Source organism: Taudactylus pleione, unplaced genomic scaffold, assembly GCF_031769625.1.
Source record: "Taudactylus pleione unplaced genomic scaffold, aTauple2 ptg001279l, whole genome shotgun sequence".
NCBI lineage: Eukaryota > Metazoa > Chordata > Amphibia > Anura > Myobatrachidae > Taudactylus > Taudactylus pleione.
The window spans coordinates 56,732-82,693 of record NW_028285679.1 but is presented as its reverse complement, the minus strand read 5'-3'; positions in this window follow the sequence as shown (position 1 = coordinate 82,693).

Here is a 25,962-nt window from a genome sequence, read left to right as displayed (position 1 = left end):
TGGAGGTGCTTATATCATACAGATAATATTCGGGAGGTGATTATATCATACAGATAATATCCGGGAGGTGCTTATATCATACAGATAATATCCGGGAGGTGCTTATATCACACAGATACTATCCTGGAGGTGCTTATATCACACAGATAATATCCGGGAGGTGCTTATATCACACAGATAATATCGGGGAGGTGCTTATATCATACAGATAATATCCGGGAGGGGCTTATATCACCCAGATAATATCCGGGAGGTGCTTATATCATACAGATAATATCCGACAGGTGCTTATATCATACAGATAATATCCGGGAGGTGCTTATATCATACAGAATATATATCGGGAGGTGCTTATATCATACAGATAATTTCCGGGAGGTGCTTATATCATACAGAATATATCCAGGAGGTGCTTATATCATACAGATAATATCCGGGAGGTGCTTATATCACACAGACAATATCCGTGAGGTGCTTATATCATATAAATAATATCCGGGAGGTGCTTATATCACACAGACAATATCCGGGAGGTGCTTATATCATATAGATAATATCCGGGAGGTCCTTATATCATACAGATAATATCCGGGAGGTTCTTATATCATACAGATAATATCCGGGAGGTTCTTATATCATACAGATAATATCCGGGAGGTGCTTATATCATACAGAATATATCCGGGAGGTGCTTATATCAGACAGATAATATCCAAGAGGTGCTTATATCATACAGATAATGGGCCTGATTCAGTGCCACTCGTAAGCGGCAGCTCGTTCGCTCCGAGCGATGTTTGCCCAACTGCGCATGCGCACGGATCGTTATACGCATGCGCGAACCAGTCAGTGCGGCCGAAATTCTTGTGTTTGCAAAATAGCGAATGCCTGATAATTTGAGTGACAGGATGAGGCGTATGTGGGTGGTAACAGGGGAAGGTGCTTGAAGACGGGGAGTGGAGATCCGATCGCAGGCGTGCTTAAAGGTCAAAACGGGCGTTTTATGGGTGTGCATAATTAAAACAGCAGCGTCATTGACCACGTCACTGGTTTTTTTTAAGCCAGAACTGGTCGCAAAATTGTGGTAGCAAAAACCAACCACAAGAATAGCGAGCAGCTCATACCCTGTTCGATGTACTCGATTAATCTAATAAATAGCGGACATGACGTAGGATGCGAGCGGCCAGGGGGCGTAGTTTCCCAAAAAACGACCGCAAGTTTTGTTCGCTCGTTCAGACCTAGAGGCGTGAACAGACCGCAAACAGCGAACGGTTCATTTGAATAGCCACCCCTATTTTCTGGACGAGCGAGCGCAAATAGCGACCGGCTCTGAATCAGGCCCAATATCCGGGAGGTGATTATATCATACAGATAAAATCCGGGAGGTGCTTATATCATACAGATAATATCCGACAGGTGCTTATATCATACAGATAATATCCGGGAGGTGCTTATATCATACAGAATATATCCGGGAGGTGCTTATATCACACAGATAATATCCGGGAGGTGATTATATCACACAGATAATATCCTGGAGGTGCTTATATCACACAGAATATAACCGAGAGGTGCTTATATCACACAGATAATATCCGGGAGGTGCTTATATCACACAGATAATATCCGACAGGTGCTTATATCATACAGATAATATCCGGGAGGTGCTCATATCACACAGATAATATCCGGGAGGGGCTTATATCACACAGATAATATCCGGGAGGGGCTTATATCACACATATAATATCCGGGAGGTGCTTATATCATATAGATAATATCCTGGAGGTGCTTATATCATACAAATAATATTCGGGAAGTGATTATATCATACAGATAATATCCGGGAGGTGCTTATATCATACAGATAATATCTGACAAGGGCTTATATCATACAGATAATATCCGGGAGGTGCTTATATCATACAGAATATATCCGGGAGGTGCTTATATCATACAGATAATATCCGGGAGGTGCTTATATCACACAGATAATATCCGGGAGGTGCTCATATCACACAGATAATATCCGGGAGGTCCTTATATCATACAGATAATATCCGGGAGGTTCTTATATCATACAGATAATATCCGGGAGGTTCTTATATCATACAGATAATATCCGGGAGGTGCTTATATCACACAGAATATATCCGGGAGGTGCTTATATTACACAGATAATATCCGGGAGGTGCTTATATCACACAGATAATATCCGGGAGGTGCTTATATCACACAGAATATAACCGGGAGGTGCTCATATCACACAGATAATATCCGGGAGGTGCTCATATCACACAGATAATATCCGGGAGGTGCTCATATCACACAGATAATATCCGGGAGGTGCTCATATCACACAGATAATATCCGGGAGGTGCTCATATCACACAGATAATATCCGGGAGGTGCTCATATCACACAGATAATATCCGGGAGGTGCTCATATCACACAGATAATATCCGAGAGGTGCTCATATCACACAGATAATATCCGGGAGGGGCTTATATCACACATATAATATCCGGGAGGTGCTTATATCATACAGATAATATCCTGGAGGTGCTTATATCATACAGATAATATTCGGGAGGTGATTATATCATACAGATAATATCCGGGAGGTACTTATATCATACAGATAATATCCGACAGGTGCTTATATCATACAGATAATATCCGGGAGGTGCTTATATCATACAGAATATATCCGGGAGGTGCTTATATCATACAGATAATATCCGGGAGGTGCTTATATCACACAGATACTATCCTGGAGGTGCTTATATCACACAGATAATATCCGGGAGGTGCTTATATCACACAGATAATATCGGGGAGGTGCTTATATCATACAGATAATATCCGGGAGGGGCTTATATCACACAGATAATATCCGGGAGGTGCTTATATCATACAGATAATATCCGACAGGTGCTTATATCATACAGATAATATCCGGGAGGTGCTTATATCATACAGAATATATATCGGGAGGTGCTTATATCATACAGATAATTTCCGGGAGGTGCTTATATCATACAGAATATATCCAGGAGGTGCTTATATCATACAGATAATATCCGGGAGGTGCTTATATCACACAGACAATATCCGTGAGGTGCTTATATCATATAAATAATATCCGGGAGGTGCTTATATCACACAGACAATATCCGGGAGGTGCTTATATCATATAGATAATATCCGGGAGGTCCTTATATCATACAGATAATATCCGGGAGGTTCTTATATCATACAGATAATATCCGGGAGGTTCTTATATCATACAGATAATATCCGGGAGGTGCTTATATCATACAGAATATATCCGGGAGGTGCTTATATCAGACAGATAATATCCAAGAGGTGCTTATATCATACAGATAATGGGCCTGATTCAGTGCCACTCGTAAGCGGCAGCTCGTTCGCTCCGAGCGATGTTTGCCCAACTGCGCATGCGCACGGATCGTTATACGCATGCGCGAACCAGTCAGTGCGGCCGAAATTCTTGTGTTCGCAAAATAGCGAATGCCTGATAATTTGAGTGACAGGATGAGGCGTATGTGGGTGGTAACAGGGGAAGGTGCTTGAAGACGGGGAGTGGAGATCCGATCGCAGGCGTGCTTAAAGGTCAAAACGGGCGTTTTATGGGTGTGCATAATTAAAACAGCAGCGTCATTGACCACGTCACTGGTTTTTTTTAAGCCAGAACTGGTCGCAAAATTGTGGTAGCAAAAACCAACCACAAGAATAGCGAGCAGCTCATACCCTGTTCGATGTACTCGATTAATCTAATAAATAGCGGACATGACGTAGGATGCGAGCGGCCAGGGGGCGTAGTTTCCCAAAAAACGACCGCAAGTTTTGTTCGCTCGTTCAGACCTAGAGGCGTGAACAGACCGCAAACAGCGAACGGTTCATTTGAATAGCCACCCCTATTTTCTGGACGAGCGAGCGCAAATAGCGACCGGCTCTGAATCAGGCCCAATATCCGGGAGGTGATTATATCATACAGATAAAATCCGGGAGGTGCTTATATCATACAGATAATATCCGACAGGTGCTTATATCATACAGATAATATCCGGGAGGTGCTTATATCATACAGAATATATCCGGGAGGTGCTTATATCACACAGATAATATCCGGGAGGTGATTATATCACACAGATAATATCCTGGAGGTGCTTATATCACACAGAATATAACCGAGAGGTGCTTATATCACACAGATAATATCCGGGAGGTGCTTATATCACACAGATAATATCCGACAGGTGCTTATATCATACAGATAATATCCGGGAGGTGCTCATATCACACAGATAATATCCGGGAGGGGCTTATATCACACAGATAATATCCGGGAGGGGCTTATATCACACATATAATATCCGGGAGGTGCTTATATCATATAGATAATATCCGGGAGGTGCTTATATCATACAGAATATATCCGGGAGGTGCTTATATCAGACAGATAATATCCGGGAGGTGCTTATATTATACAGAATATATATCGGGAGGTGCTTATATCATACAGATAATTTCCGGGAGGTGCTTATATCATACAGAATATATCCAGGAGGTGCTTATATCATACAGATAATATCCGGGAGGTGCTTATATCACACAGACAATATCCGGGAGGTGCTTATATCACACAGACAATATCCGTGAGGTGCTTATATCATATAAATAATATCCGGGAGGTGCTTATATCACACAGACAATATCCGGGAGGTGCTTATATCATATAGATAATATCCGGGAGGTCCTTATATCATACAGATAATATCCGGGAGGTTCTTATATCATACAGATAATATCCGGGAGGTTCATATATCATACAGATAATATCCGGGAGGTGCTTATATCACAAAGAATATATCCAGGAGGTGCTTATATCACACAGATAATATCCGGGAGGTGCTTATATCACACAGATAATATCCGGGAGGTGCTTATATCACACATAATATAACCGGGAGGTGCTTATATCACACAGATAATATCCGGGAGGTGCTTATATCACACAGATAATATCCGGGAGGTGCTTATATCACACAGATAATATCCGGGAGGTGCTCATATCACACAGATAATATCCGGGAGGTGCTCATATCACACAGATAATATCCGGGAGGTGCTCATATCACACAGATAAGATCCGGGAGGTGCTCATATCACACAGATAATATCCGGGAGGTGCTCCTATCACACAGATAATATCCGGGACGTGCTCATATCACACAGATAATATCCGGGAGGGGCTTATATCACACATATAATATCCGGGAGGTGCTTATATCATACAGATAATATCCTGGAGGTGCTTATATCATACAGATAATATTCGGGAGGTGATTATATCATACAGATAATATCCGGGAGGTACTTATATCATACAGATAATATCCGACAGGTGCTTATATCATACAGATAATATCCGGGAGGTGCTTATATCATACAGAATATATCCGGGAGGTGCTTATATCATACAGATAATATCCGGGAGGTGCTTATATCACACAGATACTATCCTGGAGGTGCTTATATCACACAGATAATATCCGGGAGGTGCTTATATCACACAGATAATATCGGGGAGGTGCTTATATCATACAGATAATATCCGGGAGGGGCTTATATCACCCAGATAATATCCGGGAGGTGCTTATATCATACAGATAATATCCGACAGGTGCTTATATCATACAGATAATATCCGGGAGGTGCTTATATCATACAGAATATATATCGGGAGGTGCTTATATCATACAGATAATTTCCGGGAGGTGCTTATATCATACAGAATATATCCAGGAGGTGCTTATATCATACAGATAATATCCGGGAGGTGCTTATATCACACAGACAATATCCGTGAGGTGCTTATATCATATAAATAATATCCGGGAGGTGCTTATATCACACAGACAATATCCGGGAGGTGCTTATATCATATAGATAATATCCGGGAGGTCCTTATATCATACAGATAATATCCGGGAGGTTCTTATATCATACAGATAATATCCGGGAGGTTCTTATATCATACAGATAATATCCGGGAGGTGCTTATATCATACAGAATATATCCGGGAGGTGCTTATATCAGACAGATAATATCCAAGAGGTGCTTATATCATACAGATAATGGGCCTGATTCAGTGCCACTCGTAAGCGGCAGCTCGTTCGCTCCGAGCGATGTTTGCCCAACTGCGCATGCGCACGGATCGTTATACGCATGCGCGAACCAGTCAGTGCGGCCGAAATTCTTGTGTTTGCAAAATAGCGAATGCCTGATAATTTGAGTGACAGGATGAGGCGTATGTGGGTGGTAACAGGGGAAGGTGCTTGAAGACGGGGAGTGGAGATCCGATCGCAGGCGTGCTTAAAGGTCAAAACGGGCGTTTTATGGGTGTGCATAATTAAAACAGCAGCGTCATTGACCACGTCACTGGTTTTTTTTAAGCCAGAACTGGTCGCAAAATTGTGGTAGCAAAAACCAACCACAAGAATAGCGAGCAGCTCATACCCTGTTCGATGTACTCGATTAATCTAATAAATAGCGGACATGACGTAGGATGCGAGCGGCCAGGGGGCGTAGTTTCCCAAAAAACGACCGCAAGTTTTGTTCGCTCGTTCAGACCTAGAGGCGTGAACAGACCGCAAACAGCGAACGGTTCATTTGAATAGCCACCCCTATTTTCTGGACGAGCGAGCGCAAATAGCGACCGGCTCTGAATCAGGCCCAATATCCGGGAGGTGATTATATCATACAGATAAAATCCGGGAGGTGCTTATATCATACAGATAATATCCGACAGGTGCTTATATCATACAGATAATATCCGGGAGGTGCTTATATCATACAGAATATATCTGGGAGGTGCTTATATCACACAGATAATATCCGGGAGGTGATTATATCACACAGATAATATCCTGGAGGTGCTTATATCACACAGAATATAACCGAGAGGTGCTTATATCACACAGATAATATCCGGGAGGTGCTTATATCACACAGATAATATCCGACAGGTGCTTATATCATACAGATAATATCCGAGAGGTGCTCATATCACACAGATAATATCCGGGAGGGGCTTATATCACACAGATAATATCTGGGAGGGGCTTATATCACACATATAATATCCGGGAGGTGCTTATATCATATAGATAATATCCTGGAGGTGCTTATATCATACAAATAATATACGGGAAGTGATTATATCACACAGATAATATCCGGGAGGTGCTTATATCATACAGATAATATCTGACAGGTGCTTATATCATACAGATAATATCCGGGAGGTGCTTATATCATACAGAATATATCCGGGAGGTGCTTATATCATACAGATAATATCCGGGAGGTGCTTATATCACACAGATAATATCCGGGAGGTGCTCATATCACACAGATAATATCCGGGAGGTCCTTATATCATACAGATAATATCCGGGAGGTTCTTATATCATACAGATAATATCCGGGAGGTTCTTATATCATACAGATAATATCCGGGAGGTGCTTATATCACACAGAATATATCCGGGAGGTGCTTATATCACAGAGATAATATCCGGGAGGTGCTTATATCACACAGATAATATCCGGGAGGTGCTTATATCACACAGAATATAACCGGGAGGTGCTCATATCACACAGATAATATCCGGGAGGTGCTCATATCACACAGATAATATCCGGGAGGTGCTCATATCACACAGATAATATCCGGGAGGTGCTCATATCACACAGATAATATCCGGGAGGTGCTCATATCACACAGATAATATCCGGGAGGTGCTCATATCACACAGATAATATCCGGGAGGTGCTCATATCACACAGATAATATCCGGGAGGTGCTCATATCACACAGATAATATCCGGGAGGGGCTTATATCACACATATAATATCCGGGAGGTGCTTATATCATACAGATAATATCCTGGAGGTGCTTATATCATACAGATAATATTCGGGAGGTGATTATATCATACAGATAATATCCGGGAGGTACTTATATCATACAGATAATATCCGACAGGTGCTTATATCATACAGATAATATCCGGGAGGTGCTTATATCATACAGAATATATCCGGGAGGTGCTTATATCATACAGATAATATCCGGGAGGTGCTTATATCACACAGATACTATCCTGGAGGTGCTTATATCACACAGATAATATCCGGGAGGTGCTTATATCACACAGATAATATCGGGGAGGTGCTTATATCATACAGATAATATCCGGGAGGGGCTTATATCACACAGATAATATCCGGGAGGTGCTTATATCATACAGATAATATCCGACAGGTGCTTATATCATACAGATAATATCCGGGAGGTGCTTATATCATACAGAATATATATAGGGAGGTGCTTATATCATACAGATAATTTCCGGGAGGTGCTTATATCATACAGAATATATCCAGGAGGTGCTTATATCATACAGATAATATCCGGGAGGTGCTTATATCACACAGACAATATCCGGGAGGTGCTTATATCACACAGACAATATCCGTGAGGTGCTTATATCATATAAATAATATCCGGGAGGTGCTTATATCACACAGACAATATCCGGGAGGTGCTTATATCATATAGATAATATCCGGGAGGTCCTTATATCATACAGATAATATCCGGGAGGTTCTTATATCATACAGATAATATCCGGGAGGTTCTTATATCATACAGATAATATCCGGGAGGTGCTTATATCACACAGAATATATCCGGGAGGTGCTTATATCAGACAGATAATATCCGGGAGGTGCTTATATTATACAGAATATATATCGGGAGGTGCTTATATCATACAGATAATTTCCGGGAGGTGCTTATATCATACAGAATATATCCAGGAGGTGCTTATATCATACAGATAATATCCGGGAGGTGCTTATATCACACAGACAATATCCGGGAGGTGCTTATATCACACAGACAATATCCGTGAGGTGCTTATATCATATAAATAATATCCGGGAGGTGCTTATATCACACAGACAATATCCGGGAGGTGCTTATATCATATAGATAATATCCGGGAGGTCCTTATATCATACAGATAATATCCGGGAGGTTCTTATATCATACAGATAATATCCGGGAGGTTCATATATCATACAGATAATATCCGGAAGGTGCTTATATCACACAGAATATATCCGGGAGGTGCTTATATCACACAGATAATATCCGGGAGGTGCTTATATCACACAGATAATATCCGGGAGGTGCTTATATCACACATAATATAACCGGGAGGTGCTTATATCACACAGATAATATCCGGGAGGTGCTTATATCACACAGATAATATCCGGGAGGTGCTCATATCACACAGATAATATCCGGGAGGGGCTTACATCACACAGATAATATCCGGGAGGGGCTTATATCACACATATAATATCCGGGAGGTGCTTATATCATAAAGATAATATCCTGGAGGTGCTTATATCATACAAATAATATACGGGAAGTGATTATATCATACAGATAATATCCGGGAGGTGCTTATATCATACAGATAATATCTGACAGGTGCTTATATCATACAGATAATATCCGGGAGGTGCTTATATCATACAGAATATATCCGGGAGGTGCTTATATCATACAGATAATATCCGGGAGGTGCTTATATCACACAGATAATATCCGGGAGGTGCTCATATCACACAGATAATATCCGGGAGGTCCTTATATCATACAGATAATATCCGGGAGGTTCTTATATCATACAGATAATATCCGGGAGGTTCTTATATCATACAGATAATATCCGGGAGGTGCTTATATCACACAGAATATATCCGGGAGGTGCTTATATCACACAGATAATATCCGGGAGGTGCTTATATCACACAGATAATATCCGGGAGGTGCTTATATCACACAGAATATAACCGGGAGGTGCTCATATCACACAGATAATATCCGGGAGGTGCTCATATCACACAGATAATATCCGGGAGGTGCTCATATCACACAGATAATATCCGGGAGGTGCTCATATCACACAGATAATATCCGGGAGGTGCTCATATCACACAGATAATATCCGGGAGGTGCTCATATCACACAGATAATATCCGGGAGGTGCTCATATCACACAGATAATATCCGGGAGGTGCTCATATCACACAGATAATATCCGGGAGGGGCTTATATCACACATATAATATCCGGGAGGTGCTTATATCATACAGATAATATCCTGGAGGTGCTTATATCATACAGATAATATTCGGGAGGTGATTATATCATACAGATAATATCCGGGAGGTACTTATATCATACAGATAATATCCGACAGGTGCTTATATCATACAGATAATATCCGGGAGGTGCTTATATCATACAGAATATATCCGGGAGGTGCTTATATCATACAGATAATATCCGGGAGGTGCTTATATCACACAGATACTATCCTGGAGGTGCTTATATCACACAGATAATATCCGGGAGGTGCTTATATCACACAGATAATATCGGGGAGGTGCTTATATCATACAGAGAATATCCGGGAGGGGCTTATATCACACAGATAATATCCGGGAGGTGCTTATATCATACAGATAATATCCGACAGGTGCTTATATCATACAGATAATATCCGGGAGGTGCTTATATCATACAGAATATATATAGGGAGGTGCTTATATCATACAGATAATTTCCGGGAGGTGCTTATATCATACAGAATATATCCAGGAGGTGCTTATATCATACAGATAATATCCGGGAGGTGCTTATATCACACAGACAATATCCGGGAGGTGCTTATATCACACAGACAATATCCGTGAGGTGCTTATATCATATAAATAATATCCGGGAGGTGCTTATATCACACAGACAATATCCGGGAGGTGCTTATATCATATAGATAATATCCGGGAGGTCCTTATATCATACAGATAATATCCGGGAGGTTCTTATATCATACAGATAATATCCGGGAGGTTCTTATATCATACAGATAATATCCGGGAGGTGCTTATATCATACAGAATATATCCGGGAGGTGCTTATATCAGACAGATAATATCCGGGAGGTGCTTATATTATACAGAATATATATCGGGAGGTGCTTTTATCATACAGATAATTTCCGGGAGGTGCTTATATCATACAGAATATATCCAGGAGGTGCTTATATCATACAGATAATATCCGGGAGGTGCTTATATCACACAGACAATATCCGGGAGGTGCTTATATCACACAGACAATATCCGTGAGGTGCTTATATCATATAAATAATATCCGGGAGGTGCTTATATCACACAGACAATATCCGGGAGGTGCTTATATCATATAGATAATATCCGGGAGGTCCTTATATCATACAGATAATATCCGGGAGGTTCTTATATCATACAGATAATATCCGGGAGGTTCATATATCATACAGATAATATCCGGGAGGTGCTTATATCACACAGAATATATCCGGGAGGTGCTTATATCACACAGATAATATCCGGGAGGTGCTTATATCACACAGATAATATCCGGGAGGTGCTTATATCACACATAATATAACCGGGAGGTGCTTATATCACACAGATAATATCCGGGAGGTGCTTATATCACACAGATAATATCCGGGAGGTGCTTATATCACACAGATAATATCCGGGAGGTGCTCATATCACACAGATAATATCCGGGAGGTGCTCATATCACACAGATAAGATCCGGGAGGTGCTCATATCACACAGATAATATCCGGGAGGTGCTCATATCACACAGATAATATCCGGGAGGTGCTCATATCACACAGATAATATCCGGGAGGGGCTTATATCACACATATAATATCCGGGAGGTGCTTATATCATACAGATAATATCCTGGAGGTGCTTATATCATACAGATAATATCCAGGAGGTGATTATATCATACAGATAATATCCGGGAGGTGCTTATATCATACAGATAATATCCGACAGGTGCTTATATCACACAGATAATATCCGGGAGGTGCTTATATCACACAGAATATAACCGGGAGGTCCTTATATCACACAGATAATATCCGGGAGGTGCTTATATCACACAGATAATATCCGGGAGGTGCTTATATCACACAGATAATATCCGGGAGGTGCTCATATCACACAGATAATATCCGGGAGGTGCTCATATCACACAGATAATATCCGGGAGGTGCTCATATCACACAGATAATATCCGGGAGGTGCTCATATCACACAGATAATATCCGGGAGGTGCTCATATCACACAGATAATATCCGGGAGGTGCTCATATCACACAGATAATATCCGGGAGGGGCTTATATCACACATATAATATCCGGGAGGGGCTTATATCATACAGATAATATCCTGGAGGTGCTTATATCATACAGATAATATCCGGGAGGTGATTATATCATACAGATAATATCCGGGAGGTACTTATATCATACAGATAATATCCGACAGGTGCTTATATCATACAGATAATATCCGGGAGGTGCTTATATCATACAGAATATATCCGGGAGGTGCTTATATCATACAGATAATATTCGGGAGGTGCTTATATCACACAGATAATATCCGGGAGATGCTTATATCACACAGATAATATTCGGGAGCTGCTTATATCACACAGATAATATCGGGGAGGTGCTTATATCATACAGATAATATCCGGGAGGGGCTTATATCACACAGATAATATCCGGAAGGTGCTTATATCATACAGATAATATCCGACAGGTGCTTATATCATACAGATAATATCCGGGAGGTGCTTATATCATACAGAATATATATCGGGAGGTGCTTATATCATACAGATAATTTCCGGGAGGTGCTTATATCATACAGAATATATCCAGGAGGTGCTTATATCATACAGATAATATCCGGGAGGTGCTTATATCACACAGACAATATCCGGGAGGTGCTTATATCACACAGACAATATCCGTGAGGTGCTTATATCATATAAATAATATCCGGGAGGTGCTTATATCACACAGACAATATCCGGGAGGTGCTTATATCATATAGATAATATCCGGGAGGTCCTTATATCATACAGATAATATCCGGGAGGTTCCTATATCATACAGATAATATCCGGGAGGTTCTTATATCATACAGATAATATCCGGGAGGTGCTTATATCATACAGAATATATCCGGGAGGTGCTTATATCAGACAGATAATATCCGGGAGGTGCTTATATCATACAGATAATGGGCCTGATTCAGTGCCACTCGTAAGCGGCAGCTCGTTCACTTCCGAGCGATCTTGCCCAACTGCGCATGCGCACGGATCGTTATACGCATGCGCGAACCAGTCAGTGCGGCCGAAATTCTTGTACTCGCAAAATAGCGAATGCCTGATAATTTGAGTGACAGGATGAGGCGTATGTGGGTGTTAACAGGGGAAGGTGCTTGAAGACGGGGAGTGGAGATCCGATCGCAGGCGTGCTTAAAGCTCAAAACGGGCGTTTTATGGGTGTGCATAATTAAAACAGCAGCGTCATTGACCACGTCACTGGGTTTTTTTAAGCCAGAACTGGTCGCAAAATTGTGGTAGCAAAAACCAACCACAAGAATAGCGAGCAGCTCATACCCTGTTCGATGTACTCGATTAATCTAATAAATAGCGGACATGACGTAGGATGCGAGCGGCCAGGGGGCGTAGTTTCCCAAAAAACGACCGCAAGTTTGTTCGCTCGTTCAGACCTAGAGCCGTGAACAGACCGCAAACAGCGAACGGTTCATTTGAATAGCCACACCTATTTTCTGGACGAGCGAGCGCAAATAGCGACCGGCTCTGAATCAGGCCCAATATCCGGGAGGTGACTATATCATACAGATAAAATCCGGGAGGTGCTTATATCATACAGATAATATCCGACAGGTGCTTATATCATACAGATAATATCCGGGAGGTGCTTATATCATACAGAATATATCCGGGAGGTGCTTATAACACACAAATAATATCCGGGAGGTGATTATATCACACAGATAATATCCGGGAGGTGCTTATATCACACAGATAAAATCCGGGAGGTGCTTATATCATACAGATAATATCCGACACGTGCTTATATCATACAGATAATACCCGGGAGGTCCTTATATCACACAGATAATATCCGGGAGGTGCTTATATCACACAGATAATATCCGGGAGGTGCTTATATCATACAGATAATATCCGGAAGGGAGGTGCTCATATCACACAGATAATATCCGGGAGGTGCTCATATCACACAGATAATATCCGGGAGGTGCTCATTTCACACAGATAATATCCGGGAGGTACTCATATCACACAGATAATATCCGGGAGGTGCTAATATCACACAGATAATATCCGGGAGGGGCTTATATCACACAGATAATATCCGGGAGGGGCTTATATCACACATATAATATCCGGGAGGTGCTTATATCATAAAGATAATATCCGGGAGGTGCTTATATCATACAGATAATATCCGACAGGTGCTTATATCATACAGATAATATCCGTGAGGTGCTTATATTATACAGAATATATCCGGGAGGTGCTTATATCATACAGATAATATCCGGGAGGTGCTTATATCATACAGATAATATCCTGGAGGTGCTTATATCACACAGATAATATCCGGGAGGTGCTTATATCACACAGATAATATCGGGGAGGTGCTTATATCATACAGATAATATCCGGGAGGGGCTTATATCACACAGATAATATCCGGGAGGTGCTTATATCACACAGATAATATCCGACAGGTGCTTATATCATACAGATAATATCCGGGAGGTGCTTATATCATACAGAATATATATCCGGGAGGTGCTTATATCATACAGATAATTTCCGGGAGGTGCTTATATCATACAGATAATATCCGGGAGGTTCTTATATCATACAGATAATATCCAGGAGGTGCTTATATCATACAGAATATATCCGGAAGGTGCTTATATAAGACAGATAATATCCGGGAGGTGCTTATATCATACAGATAATGGGCCTGATTCAGAGCCACTCGTAAGCGGCAGCTCGTTCGCTCCGAGCGATGTTTGCCCAACTGCGCATGCGCACGGATCGTTATACGCATGCGCGAACCAGTCAGTGCGGCCGAAATTCTTGTGCTCGTAAAATAGCGAATGCCTGATAATTTGAGTGACAGGATGAGGCGTATGTGGGTGGTAACAGGGGAAGGTGCTTGAAGACGGGGAGTGGAGATCCGATCGCAGGCGTGCTTAAAGGTCAAAACGGGCGTTTTATGGGTGTGCATAATTAAAACAGCAGCGTCATTGACCACGTCACTGGGTTTTTTTAAGCCAGAACTGGTCGCAAAATTGTGGTAGCAAAAACCAACCACAAGAATAGCGAGCAGCTCATACCCTGTTTGATGTACTCGATTAATCTAATAAATAGCGGACATGACGTAGGATGCGAGCGGCCAGGGGGCGTAGTTTCCCAAAAAACGACCGCAAGTTTTGTTCGCTCGTTCAGACCTAGAGGCGTGAACAGACCGCAAACAGCGAACGGTTCATTTGAATAGCCACCCCTATTTTCTGGACGAGCGAGCGCAAATAGCGACCGGCTCTGAATCAGGCCCAATATCCGGGAGGTGATTATATCATACAGATAAAATCCGGGAGGTGCTTATATCATACAGATAATATCCGACAGGTGCTTATATCATACAGATAATATCCGGGAGGTGCTTATATCATACAGAATATATCCGGGAGGTGCTTATATCACACAAATAATATCCGGGAGGTGATTATATCACACAGATAATATCCGGGAGGTGCTTATATCACACAGATAATATCCGGGAGGTGCTTATATCATACAGATAATATCCGGAAGGGAGGTGCTCATATCACACAGATAATATCCGGGAGGTGTTCATATCACACAGATAATATCCGGGAGGTGCTCATTTCACACAGATAATATCCGGGAGGTACTCATATCACACAGATAATATCCGGGAGGTGCTAATATCACACAGATAATATCCGGGAGGGGCTTATATCACACAGATAATATCCGGGAGGGGCTTATATCACACATATAATATCCGGGAGGTGCTTATATCACGCAAATAATATCCGGGAGGTGATTATATCACACAGATAATATCCGGGAGGTGCTTATATCACACAGATAAAATCCGGGAGGTGCTTATATCATACAGATAATATCCGACACGTGCTTATATCATACAGATAATATCCGGGAGGTGCTTATATCATACAGAATATATCCGGGAGGTGCTTATATCATACAGATAATATCCGGGAGGTGATTATATCACACAGATAATATCCGGGAGGTGCTTATATCACACAGATAATATCCGACAGGTGCTTATATCATACAGATAATATCCGGGAGGTGCTTATATCACATAGAATATATCCGGGAGGTGCTTATATCACACAGATAATATCCGGGAGGTGCTTATATCACAGATAATATCCGGGAGGTGCTTATATCACACAGAATATAACCGGGAGGTGCTTATATCACACAGATAATATCCGGGAGGTGCTTATATCACACAGATAATATCCGGGAGGTGATTATATCACACAGAATATAACCGGGAGGTGATTATATCATACAGATAATATCCGAGAGGTGCTTATATCATACAGAATATATATCCAGGAGGTGCTTATATCTGACAGATAATATCCGGGAGGTGCTTATATCATACAGATAATGGGCCTGATTCAGAGCCTCTCGTAAGCGGCAGCTCGTTCGCTCCGAGCGATGTTTGCCCAACTGCGCATGCGCACGGATCGTTATACGCATGCGCGAACCAGTCAGTGCGGCCGAAATTCTTGTGCTCGCAAAATAGCGAATGCCTGATAATTTGAGTGACAGGATGAGGCGTATGTGGGTGGTAACAGGGGAATGTGCTTGAAGACGGGGAGTGGAGATCCGATCGCAGGCGTGCTTAAAGGTCAAAACGGGCGTTTTATGGGTGTGCATAATTAAAACAGCAGCGTCATTGACCACGTCACTGGTTTTTTTTAAGCCAGAACTGGTCTCAAAATTGTGGTAGCAAAAACCAACCACAAGAATAGCGAGCAGCTCATACCCTGTCCGATGTACTCGATTAATCTAATAAATAGCGGACATGACGTAGGATGCGAGCGGCCAGGGGGCGTAGTTTCCCAAAAAACGACAGCAAGTTTTGTTCGCTCGTTCAGACCAAGAGGCGTGAACAGACCGCAAACAGCGAACGGTTGATTTGAATAGCCACCCCTATTTTCAGGACGAGCGAGCGCAAATAGCGACCGGCTCTGAATCAGGCCCAATATCCGGGAGGTGATTATATCATACAGATAAAATCCGGGAGGTGCTTATATCATACAGATAATATCCGACAGGTGCTTATATCATACAGATAATATCCGGGAGGTGCTTATATCACACAGATAATATCCGACAGGTGCTTATATCATACAGATAATATCCGGGAGGTGCTTATATCACACAGATAATATCCGGGAGGTGCTTATATCACACAGAATATAACCGGGAGGTGCTTATATCACACAGATAATATCTGGCAGATTCTTATATCACACAGATAATATCCGGGAGGTGCTTATATCACACAGATAATATCCGGGAGGTGCTTATATCACACAGATAATATCCGGGAGGTTCTTATATTATACAGATAATATCCGGGAGGGAGGTGCTTATATCACACAGATAATATCCGGGAGGGGCTTATATCACACAGATAATATCCAGGAGGTGCTCATATCACACAGATAATATCCGGGAGGTGCTCATATCACACAGATAATATCCGGGAGGAGCTCATTTCACAAAGATAATATCCGGGAGGTGCTCATATCACACAGATAATATCCGGGAGGGGCTTATATCACACAGATAATATCCGGGAGGGGCTTATATCACACATATAATATCCGGGAGGTGCTTATAGCCTATAGATAATATCCTGGAGGTGCTTATATCATATAGATAATATCCGGGAGGTGATTATATAATACAGATAATATCCGGGAGGTGCTTATATCATACAGATAATATCCGACAGGTGCTTATATCATACAGATAATATCCGGGAGGTGCTTATAATATACAGAATATATCCGGGAGGTGCTTATATCACACAGATAATATACGGGAGGTGCTTATATCACACAGATAACATCCGGGAGGTGCTTATATCACACAGAATATAACCGGGAGGTGCTTATATCACACAGATAATATCCGGGAGGGGCTTATATCACACAGATAATATCCGGGAGGGGCTTATATCACACATATAATATCCGGGAGGGGCTTATATCATACAGATAATATCCTGGAGGTGATTATATCATACAGATAATATCCGGGAGGTGATTATATCATACAGATAATATCCGGGAGGTGCTTATATCATACACATAATATCCGACAGGTGCTTATATCATACAGATAATATACGGGAGGTGCTTATATCATACAGAATATATCCGGGAGGTGCTTATATCATACAGATAATATCCGGGAGGTGCTTATATCACACAGATAATATCCGGGAGGTGCTTATATCACACAGATAATAACGGGGAGGTGCTTATATCATACAGATAATATCTGGGAGGGGCTTATATCACACAGATAATATCCGGGAGGTGCTTATATCACACAGATAATATCCGGGAGGTGCTTATATCATACAGATAATATCCGGGAGGTGCTTAAATCATACAGATAATATCCGGGAGGTGCTTATATCATACAGAATATATATCCAGGAGGTGCTTATATCTGACAGATAATATCCGGGAGGTGCTTATATCATACAGATAATGGGCCTGATTCAGAGCCACTCGTAAGCGGCAGCTCGTTCGCTCCGAGCGATGTTTGCCCAACTGCGCTTGCGCACGGATCGTTATACGCATGCGCGAACCAGTCAGTGCGGCCGAAATTCTTGTGCTTACAAAATAGCGAATGCCTGATAATTTGAGTGACAGGATGAGGCGTATGTGGGTGGTAACAGGGGAAGGTGCTTGAAGACGGGGAGTGGAGATCCGATCGCAGGCGTGCTTAAAGGTCAAAACGGGCATTTTATGGGTGTGCATAATTAAAACAGCAGCGTCATTGACCACGTCACTGGGTTTTTTTAAGCCAGAACTGGTCGCAAAATTGTGGTAGCAAAAACCAACCACAAGAATAGCGAGCAGCTCATACCCTGTTCGATGTACTCGATTAATCTAATAAATAGCGGACATGACGTAGGATGCGAGCGGCCAGGGGGCGTAGTTTCCCAAAAAACGACTTCAAGTTTTGTTCACTCGTTCAGACCAAGAGGCGTGAACAGACCGCAAACAGCGAACGGTTCATTTGAATAGCCACCCCTATTTTCAGGACGAGCGAGCGCAAATAGCGACCGGCTCTGAATCAGGCCCAATATCCGGGAGGTGATTATATCATACAGATAAAATCCGGGAGGTGCTTATATCATACAGATAATATCCGACAGGTGCTTATATCATACAGATAATATCCGGGAGGTGCTTATATCATACAGAATATATCCGGGAGGTGCTTATATCATACAGGTAATATCCGGGAGGTGATTATATCACACAGATAATATCCGGGAGGTGCTTATATCACACAGATAATATCCGGGAGGTGCTTATATCACACAGAATATAACCGGGAGGTGCTTATATCACACAGATAATATCCGGGAGGTGCTTATATCACACAGATAATATCCGACAGGTGCTTATATCATACAGATAATATCCGGGAGGTGCTTATATCACACAGATAATATCCGGGAGGTGCTTATATCACACAGATAATATCCGGGAGGTGCTTATATCACACAGATAATATCCGGGAGGTGCTTATATCACACAGAATATAACCGGGAGGTGCTTATATCACACAGATAATATCCGGGAGGTGCTTATATCACACAGATAATATCCGACAGGTGCTTATATCATACAGATAATATCCGGGAGGTGCTTATATCACACAGATAATATCCGGGAGGTGCTTATATCACACAGAATATAACCGGGAGGTGCTTATATCACACAGATAATATCTGGCAGATGCTTATATCACACAGATAATATCCGGGAGGTGCTTATATCACACAGATAATATCCGGGAGGTGCTTATATCACACAGATAATATCCGGGAGGTTCTTATATCATACAGATAATATCCGGGAGGGAGGTGCTTATATCACACAGATAATATCCGGGAGGGGCTTATATCACACAGATAATATCCAGGAGGTGCTCATATCACACAGATAATATCCGGGAGGTGCTCATATCACACAGACAATATCCGGGAGGTGCTCATTTCACAAGGATAATATCCGGGAGGTGCTCATATCACACAGATAATATCCGGGAGGGGCTTATATCACACAGATAATATCCGGGAGGGGCTTATATCACACATATAATATCCGGGAGGGGCTTATATCACACATATAATATCCGGGAGGTGCTTATAGCATATAGATAATATCCTGGAGGTGCTTATATCATACAGATAATATCCGGGAGGTGATTATATCATACAGATAATATCCGGGAGGTGCTTATATCATACAGATAATATCCAACAGGTGCTTATATCATACAGATAATATCCGGGAGGTGCTTATAATATACAGAATATATCCGGGAGGTGCTTATATCATACAGATAATATCCGGGAGGTGCTTATATCACACAGATAACATCCGGGAGGAGCTTATATCACACAGAATATAACCGGGAGGTGCTTATATCACACAGATAATATCCGGGAGGTCCTTATATCACACAGATAATATCCGGGAGGTGCTTCTATCACACAGATAATATCCTGGAGGTGCTTATATCATACAGATAATATCCGGGAGGGAGGTGCTTATATCAAACAGATAATATTCGGGAGGGGCTTATATCACACAGATAATATCCGGGAGGTGCTCATATCACACAGATAATATCCGGGAGGTGCTCATATCACACAGATAATATCCGGGAGGTGCTCATTTCACACAGATAATATCCGGAAGGTGCTCATATCACACAGATAATATCCGGGAGGTGCTCATATCACACAGATAACATCCGGGAGGGGCTTATATCACACATATAATATCCGGGAGGTGCTTATATCACACAGAATATAACCGGGAGGTGCTTATATCACACAGATAATATCTGGCAGGTGCTTATATCACACAGATAATATCCAGGAGGTGCTTATATCACACAGATAATATCCGTGAGGTGCTTATATCACACAGATAATATCCGGGAGGTTCTTATATCATACAGATAATATCCGGGAGGGAGGTGCTTATATCACACAGATAATATCCGGGTGGGGCTTATATCACACAGATAATATCCAGGAGGTGCTCATATCACACAGATAATATCCGGGAGGTGCTCATATCACACAGATAATATCCGGGAGGTGCTCATTTCACAAAGATAATATCCGGGAGGTGCTCATATCACACAGATAATATCCGGGAGGGGCTTATATCACACAGATAATATCCGGGAGGGGCTTATATCACACATATAATATCCGGGAGGGGCTTATATCACACATATAATATCCGGGAGGTGCTTATAGCATATAGATAATATCCTGGAGGTGCTTATATCATACAGATAATATCCGGGAGGTGATTATATCATACAGATAATATCCGGGAGGTGCTTATATCATACAGATAATATCCGACAGGTGCTTATATCATACAGATAATATCCGGGAGGTGCTTAGAATATACAGAATATATCCGGGAGGTGCTTATATCATACAGATAATATCCGGGAGGTGCTTATATCACACAGATAACATCCGGGAGGTGCTTATATCACACAGAATATAACCGGGAGGTGCTTATATCACACAGATAATATCCGGGAGGTCCTTATATCACACAGATAATATCCGGGAGGTGCTTCTATCACACAGATAATATCCGGGAGGTGCTTATATCATACAGATAATATCCGGGAGGGAGGTGCTTATATCACACAGATAATATTCGGGAGGGGCTCATATCACACAGATAATATCCAGGAGGTGCTCATATCACACAGATAATATCCGGGAGGTGCTCATATCACACAGATAATATCCGGGAGGTGCTCATTTCACACAGATAATATCCGGGAGGTGCTCATATCACACAGATAATATCCGGGAGGGGCTCATATCACACAGATAATATCCGGGAGGGGCTTATATCACACAGATAATATCCGGGAGGGGCTTATATCACACATATAATATCCGGGAGGTGCTTATATCATACAGATAATATCCTGGAGGTGCTTATATCATACAGATAATATCCGGGAGGTGCTTATATCATACAGATAATATCCGGGAGGTGCTTATATCATACAAATAATATCCGACAGGTGCTTATATCATACAGATAATATCCGGGAGCAGCTTATATCACACAGATAATATCCAGGAGGTGCTCATATCACACAGATAATATCCAGGAGGTGCTCATTTCACACAGATAATATCCGGGAGGTGCTCATATCACACAGATAATATCCGGGAGGGGCTTATATCACACAGATAATATCCGGGAGGTGCTTATATCATACAGATAATATCCTGGAGGTGCTTATATCATACTGATAATATCCGGGAGGGGCTTATATCATACAGATAATATCCGACAGGTGCTTATATCATACAGATAATATCCGGGAGGTGCTTATATCACACAGATAATATCCAGGAGGTGTTCATATCACACAGATAATATCCGGGAGGTGCTCATTTCACACAGATAATATCCGGGAGGTGCTCATATCACACAGATAATATCCGGGAGGTGCTCATATCACACAGATAATATCCGGGAGGGGCTTATATCACACAGATAATATCCGGTAGGGGCTTATATCACACATATAATATCCGGGAGGTGCTTATAGCATACAGATAACATCCGAGAGGTGCTTATATCATACAGAATATATCCAGGAGGTGCTTATATCACACATATAATATACGGAGGGGCTTATATCACACAGATAATATCCGGGAGGTGCTTATATCACACATATAATATACGGGAGGGGCTTATATCACACAGATAATATCCGGGAGGTGCTCATATCACACAGATAATATCCGGGAGGTGCTCATATCAGACAGATAATATCCGGGAGGTGCTCATTTCACACAGATAATATCCGGGAGGTGCTCATATCACACAGATAATATCCGGGAGGTGCTCATATCACACAGATAATATCCGGGAGGGGCTTATATCACACAGATAATATCCGGGAGGGGCTTATATCACACATATAATATCCGGGAGGTGCTTATAGCATACAGATAACATCCGAGAGGTGCTTATATCATACAGAATATATCCTGGACGTGCTTATATCACACATATAATATACGGGAGGGGCTTATATCACACAGATAATATCCGGGAGGTTCTTATATCATACAGATAATATCCGGGAGGTTCTTATATCATACAGATAATATCCGGGAGGTTCTTATATCATACAGAATATATCCGGGAGGTGCTTATATCAGACAGATAATATCCGGGAGGTGCTTATATCAGACAGATAATATCCGGGAGGTGCTTATATCATACAGATAATGGGCCTGATTCAGAGCCACTCGTAAGCGGCAGCTCGTTCGCTCCGAGCGATGTTTGCCCAACTGTGCATGCGCACGGATCGTTATACGCATGCGCGAACCAGTCAGTGCGGCCGAAATTCTTGTGCTCGCAAAATAGCGAATGCCTGATAATTTGAGTGACAGGATGAGGCGTATGTGGGTGGTAACAGGGGAAGGTGCTTGAAGACGGGGAGTGGAGATCCGATCGCAGGCGTGCTTAAAGGTCAAAACGGGCGTTTTATGGGTGTGCATAATTAAAACAGCAGCGTCATTGACCACGTCACTGGGTTTTTTTAAGCCAGAACTGGTCGCAAAATTGTGGTAGCAAAAACCAACCACAAGAATAGCGAGCAGCTCATACCCTGTTCGATGTACTCGATTAATCTAATAAATAGCGGACAAGACGTAGGATGCGAGCGGCCAGGGGGCGTAGTTTCCCAAAAAACGACCGCAAGTTTTGTTCGCTCGTTCAGACCTAGAGGCGTCAACAGACCGCAAACAGCGAACGGTTCATTTGAATACCCACTCTATTTTCTGGACGAGCGAGCGCAAATAGCGACCGGCTCTGAATCAGGCCCAATATCCGGGAGGTGATTATATCATACAGATAAAATCCGGGAGTTGCTTATATCATACAGATAATATCCGACAGGTGCTTATATCATACAGATAATATCCGGGAGGTGCTTATATCATACAGAATATATCCGGGAGGTGCTTATATCACACAGATAATATCCGGGAGGTGCTTATATCACACAGATAATATCCGGGAGGGGCTTATATCACACAGATAATATCCGCGAGGGGCTTATATCATACAGATAATATCCGGGAGGGGCTTATATCACACAGATAATATCCGGGAGGCGCTTATATCATACAGATAATATCCGGGACGTGCTTATATCATACAGATAATATCCGGGAGGTGCTTATATCATACAGTATATATCCGGGAGGTGCTTATATCATACAGATAATATCCGGGAGGTGCTTATATCATACAGTATATATCCGGGAGGTGCTCATATCACACAGATAATATCCGGGAGGTGCTCATATCACACAGATAATATCCGGGAGGTGCTCATTTCACACAGATAATATCCGGAAGGTGCTCATATCACACAGATAATATCCGGGAGGTGCTCATATCACACAGATAATATCCGGGAGGGGCTTATATCACACATATAATATCCGGGAGGTGCTTATATCACACAGAATATAACCGGGAGGTGCTTATATCACACAGATAATATCTGGCAGGTGCTTATATCACACAGATAATATCCAGGAGGTGCTTATATCACACAGATAATATCCGGGAGGTGCTTATATCACACAGATAATATCCGGGAGGTTCTTATATCATACAGATAATATCCGGGAGGGAGGTGCTTATATCACACAGATAATATCCGGGTGGGGCTTATATCACACAGATAATATCCAGGAGGTGCTCATATCACACAGATAATATCCGGGAGGTGCTCATATCACACAGATAATATCCGGGAGGTGCTCATTTCACAAAGATAATATCCGGGAGGTGCTCATATCACACAGATAATATCCGGGAGGGGCTTATATCACACAGATAATATCCGGGAGGGGCTTATATCACACATATAATATCCGGGAGGGGCTTATATCACACATATAATATCCGGGAGGTGCTTATAGCATATAGATAATATCCTGGAGGTGCTTATATCATACAGATAATATCCGGGAGGTGATTATATCATACAGATAATATCCGGGAGGTGCTTATATCATACAGATAATATCCGACAGGTGCTTATATCATACAGATAATATCCGGGAGGTGCTTAGAATATACAGAATATATCCGGGAGGTGCTTATATCATACAGATAATATCCGGGAGGTGCTTATATCACACAGATAACATCCGGGAGGTGCTTATATCACACAGAATATAACCGGGAGGTGCTTATATCACACAGATAATATCCGGGAGGTCCTTATATCACACAGATAATATCCGGGAGGTGCTTCTATCACACAGATAATATCCGGGAGGGAGGTGCTTATATCACACAGATAATATTCGGGAGGGGCTCATATCACACAGATAATATCCAGGAGGTGCTCATATCACACAGATAATATCCGGGAGGTGCTCATATCACACAGATAATATCCGGGAGGTGCTCATTTCACACAGATAATA